A 5,794-nucleotide genomic window follows, 5' to 3' on the forward strand; every position below is an offset into this window, starting at 1 on the left:
GCCAAACAAATGGAAAACCCTCTTCTCATTCTCATGCTTGGAATCTTCCCCTCTCAAGGTTACAATTTTTCATATGCTTTCAGCGATGAAGAATTACTTTGTCGGTTCTAGAGGCTCAATAAATGAATCTATTTGCTTCTCATGTGACCTCATTGGTGTACTGGAATCTCAAACGCTGGAGACTCTCCCTGCAAAGAAGTTTCATGGTCTGAGCTAACTAAATATTAAAGTTACAGATTTCTAAAACAGCTAGAACTTCATATTAACACCTGTCACTGTGGAATGTGTTCTAAATATCGTATGTACAACACTGAAATAAAACATACCCTTAATACCTACAAATATCTATTGTATTATTGATGATTGAGAAATAGTCAGGTATTAATGAGTACAGCACGAATCTTCAAGCTTATAAGGTACATGTTAATTTACAGTGAACTATTGGACCTTCTGCTTTCTAATGTAAATCTGTCTTCAAGATACCAGAACATTACCCATGAGGTAGATATTTTCTTCCATCTTCTGGGTGATCTTGCTTACATGATTAAAATCCCCCAAACTATTCTAAAGTATAATCCTGCCTGTAGATGCCTCATTAAATACTGAAGACAGGGTATAAATAACCAGAACCATTAATCAAGTCTCTAAGACCTGGGATTCTAGAAATTTGTTCAAGTCAAATGAAGGTTTGTTTTAGCAGATTCCTTCAAGATTGAAACATTCAAGGGGCTGGAGAAATGGCTCAGTGCTTAAGAGCACTGACTGCTCTTGCAGAGGTCCTGAGTTCAAATCCCAACAACCATGTGGGGGCTCACAACCATCTGTAATGAGATCTGATGCCCTCTACTGGTGTATCTGAAGACAGCTACAGTGTACTTATATATAATAAATAAATAAATCTTAAAAAAGAAAAGGATTGAAATATTTCATCTCCCAGGGAAGCCCCTTAAACCAGAAGTTAATCTCAGGAAGTCCCTGAAACTGACCAGATACATATTCTTCTTGTAAACAATCAACACTGTTGAAGAGTCACTCCACACAAGCCAATCTACCAAGAAAACTGAAACCAGACCAGTAGCCTGAAAGAAGCAGAAAGCTACTGAGCACCAAGGAAGAAGGTTAGGTTAATTGAGGCACCAGGAAAGGACACCCACCCGCAGTGTGCTCCAGGTTTTCAGCTTTCATGAGATGTCACATAATCTGAGGTGGGCTTTTGGTAATAGAGTTATCTTTGAGTGATTTCTGCTCCTATGAGTAACTCTTCACCCATATTTCTGTAAGTAACCTCAATAAAACTCATTAGTTCACCAAGTTAGACTTCAGTTACATCAGCACTTTGTTCTATCATGGGATCACTACCTGGGATGAGAGGAAATGTGTCTATGTGCCTACCCAGCAAAAGCCTTGTCACACAACAAAGTCTGTGACATTACACAAGTAAATTAATATATCCTGTCACAGTATCGGTTAAATCATGGCTGTGATCCTCAATGACATTACCATGACTGTGTAAGGAGGGGAGTTTTCTTCCCACATTAAATAGTCTGAGTTAAATTTTCCAGGGCCAAAATATGGCTTCATGGGTTTGTTGAGGATGCAAACTTATTGCAAATCTAATGCAATCAGTTCATAGTCTGGTCCTAAGCTGGTCATTGAAGGGCCACTCTCCTACCTTCTTTTATAGTGGAGAAGATTAATGAAGGAGCAGTACAAACATGTAAAATCATCTAGCTATTGAAGTAATCACTATCAGCTCAGGATCCCAAAACCAAGTTCTCAGCACAAAGAAGATTTATTTACCCAGAGAGACAAAGGGAAGGGATTAAGAGACAAAGACAGGAAATAGGAGACCAGGGAGACTGGAAAGAGAAGAAGGAAGAGGGGGAAGGAATATTTGTCCTGGACAGGAGGGATAGAGGACTATCTGTGGATAGAAAAGAGATAGACTTGGTCCACAGGAAAATGGAGGTTTATAAAGATAAAAAAGCTAGGAAGAGGTATTTTAATTTTGATTCAGCATCTTAATTAGGTGATCCAAAGGGCTTTTGATTCCTGGACTTTGATACTTTGATAGCTGGAAGTTGGTAGTCAGTCTTAGGTGGAGAAAATGGCCAAGTAAGAGAATGGATCTTGAGGGATAGTTTTAGGAATGTGATGTGATGTGATGTGATGTGTGTCTGTGTGTGTGTGTGTGTGTGCGCGCGCACACGTGCAAGGTAGAGAGGATAGGGGAAATGGGCAAAGTCTGTCAGAGCCCCATTTGCAATGCCTGAGTTGATCAGAGTTCTGCCAGCTAAATTTCTGTGAAATTTTTAAGAAGATTTCACAAACGTTTTCTTCTTCTCTTTGTTAGTTATTTTCCATCCCAGTGAAAGGGAAGTAAATAAACCAATCTTTAACACAGGGTGTCAGGTCTCCAGTGCAAAGGCAGGCATTCTACGTCTTAGGAAAGAGGGGTGAGGAGTTATTAATGAAGACGACACGCAGTTGCAATTACATCAGTAATCCCAAGGCCTGAATGGATAATAAAGTAAGACATTGCCTTTTAGAGTAATTCTATAATCTTCGCCTATAGAAACATAGAATAATGCCCTACTGCTACATCTGCACAAACACACACACACACACACACACACACACGCACACACACACACACACATATTTAACCTGCCTGTCAAATTTATGAATATGAAAATCTCGAATAAAGCACAATCTTTTGGATACACGCAGCTTTTTTTAAAAATAACATTTCCATGAAGCACTAAAGCTATGTGTATAACGTTCCTAAAAAGGAGGAAAAAAATAACATGTACACACCACAGAGCTCAGAACCTGCCATCAATTCTATTCAAAGTGGCAGAATGGTTTTAATGGCAAAGGCATTTATGAGTCATAAATTACTATTTATAAATGCAGTGTTTAGTATTCATTTCAATGGACGACATATGGTTGCAACATTTTCAAATAGCTTGAACTGATAAATAGGCTACCGAAGTGGTTCAATTTGTTAAAATGCTAGCACACATTAACTCCTGCAGGAGTAGGATTGCAGGTTTGCATTTGAAACACTGAGCACATACTTTGAAATTTCAAGACACCACCTTCGGAAACTGGACCTGGATTTATGAAATGAGTCTCAGAGTCCATTTGTCGTCATGATTTATTCGATTTTGTGCGGAGAGAGTTTGTCATCCATCAAAACAAAGTCATTCATTTGCTTTCTCATTTCAGAATATGACAACCGCTCCACGTCAGTTCCAACAGTGTCCCACTGCCTTCGTGGAACTGTCTCTGATCTGTATATGGTGGACAGAATCATTGGCCAGAGTGTCTCCAGGTATTTCAGTACACATAATATAATTATTAGTCCTTCCAACAATTAAACATAGAACTATTAAAGAAGGGGGGGTCACAAGGAAAATGGCTACTCACAAAATGTTAGAAAGGTGTGGATAGGAAAACTAGAACTTTACATGACAAACTCATGCAGGCTCAGTGCAGACTCATGGGCTATGAAATGGAGATTTTCTTTAGCTTATATTTACTTTTACTTTTTATTTTTGACATCATTTTATTACAATGTTAACCTAGCCTTATTCCTTCCAAACCTTCTCATATACCCCTCTCCTTGCTCTTTTTCACATACATACTCTTCTTTTCAGTAAACACACATTTGTTTCTATAAATATATCCATGGATTGTATATATAAATATAACCAAGGAGTATACATGGGCTAGTCTGTGGCCCCTAGCACATACATAGCAGAGGACTGCGTTGTCTGGCCTTAGTGGGAGAAGATGGACCTAATCCTATAGAGACCTGATGCCCCAGGGAAAGGGGATGTGGGTGGATGGGTGAGAGGAGTGGGATGGTGGTGAGTGGGGGAGGTGGAGGGTTGGGGGAGCACCCTTTCAGAGGCAAAGGGGAGGGTGGATGGGGTGAAGAACTCTTGAAGGGGAGACAGGGAAGGGAGGACATTTAGAATATAAATAAATAAAATAATTAAAACATACATAAATGTATCCTTAAATATAACCAGTTGGTTCTACATAATGTTACTTGTATGTGTAGTCTCATGGTTGACCAGTTGGCACTGGATAAACAATTGTCCCACTCTTCCCTAGGGGAGACCACCTCTCCAACTTTCAGCTTATTTTAGTTGCCTGTAGTTCTTTGTGTAGAGCTGAGGCTTTTCCTTGTCTGGGTTGGCATGTTCAGTGGTATCCTTTTTGATCACCTCACATTTGAGTGGTCATTTTGGTGAAACTTTATGGGCATGATTTTTGATGTTACTAGGAGACACAATCTCACAGCAAACTCCTTGATCTTCTTGCTCTTATGATTTTTTGCCCCAACTTCTGGATTGGAATTTTAAGGAATCCTTTTAATGCTTTTCCAAACTTTACTCCCAGTAACTCTTGCAAGATCTTGGAGTTTACATTAAAGAAAGATGTCCCTAGGATCATAGTGAGAAGGACAAATGAATTAATTAGAAATATTTTCAGTTCATTGTGTTGTTAATAAGGCTGATTTTTAAGAGAAATCAATTTAAGTGCCTAATGTATTTGAGTTTTATCAGAATCAAAGTGGCATGGGAAAAGCATGCCCAAGTCAAGCTTCCTCTATCCTTCTATGTAGAAGAAAAGACCTCAAACCATCTTCTACCCTTGCACTGGCTGGTTTTGTGTGTCAGCTTGACACAAGCTGGAGTTATCGCAGAGAAAGGAGCATCCCTTGAGGAAATGCCTTCATGAGGTCCAGCTGTAAGGCATTTTCTCAATTAGTGATCAAGGAGGGAGGGCCCAGCCCATTGTGGGTGGTTCCAACCCTGGGCTGGTAGTCCTGGGTTCTATAAGAATGCAAGCTGACACAGGAGGCCTACATGCCACTGCCATGTCCCTAGTGATCCCTGAGAAGTTCCAGCATGGCTTGCAAGTCCTCAACACCAACATTGACGGGCGGGGGAAAATAGCCTTCGCTATCACTGCCATTAAGGGTGTGGGGCAGAGACATGTGCATGTGGTGTTGAGGAAAGCAGACACTGACCTCACCAAGAGGGCTGGAGAGCTCACGGGAGGACGAGGTGGAGAGTGTGATTACCATCATGCAGAACCCACGACAGTACAAGATCCCCAACTGGTTCTTGAACAGACAGAAAGTTGTGAAGGGTGGGAAGTACAGTCAGGTTCTGGCCAGCAGTCTAGACAACAAGCTTCGTGAGGACCTGAAGCGGCTGAAGAAAATTTGAGCCTATAGAGGGCTGCACCACTTTTGGGGCCTTCGTGTCCATGGTCAGCACACCAAGACCACTGGCCGCAGGGATTGTACTGTGGGTATGTCCAAGAAGAAATGAGTCTTTGGGCCTTTGCTGTTAATAAATAGTTTATATACTAATGGGGGGAACAAGCTGAGCAAGCCAGGGAAAGCAAGCCAGCAAGCAGCACCCCTCCATGGGCTCTGCATCAGCTCCTGCCTCCACATTCCTGCCCTGTGTGAGTTCCTGTCCTGACTTCCTTTTCCTTTGGTGATGAACAGCAATGTGGAAGTATAAGCTGAATAAACCCTTTCCTCCCCATCTTACTTATTGGTCATGATGTTTTGTTCAGGAATACAAACCCTGACTAAGACAACCCTGTTCCAACTAAGGAGTAAAAAGAAGGAATAGACATGGAGTTTAGGAGAAAGCTCACTAAAAATATGACCTAGTCACAGGACTATAGTTGTTCCCTACTTCATGTATCTACAGCATTTCTCTGAGACTAATTTACTGAAGCTCCTTTTATACAGTGTATC

The 5,794-nt window shown here is 40.9% G+C and overlaps 1 pseudogene; it reads left to right on the plus strand.

The window, feature by feature from the left end:
- The first annotated feature begins 4,894 nt into the window (after positions 1-4,894).
- LOC116884980 lies at positions 4,895-5,354 on the plus strand (annotated as a pseudogene).
- The last annotated feature ends 440 nt before the right edge of the window (positions 5,355-5,794 follow it).

Source organism: Rattus rattus, chromosome 15 (genome assembly GCF_011064425.1).
Source record: "Rattus rattus isolate New Zealand chromosome 15, Rrattus_CSIRO_v1, whole genome shotgun sequence".
Lineage (NCBI taxonomy): Eukaryota > Metazoa > Chordata > Mammalia > Rodentia > Muridae > Rattus > Rattus rattus.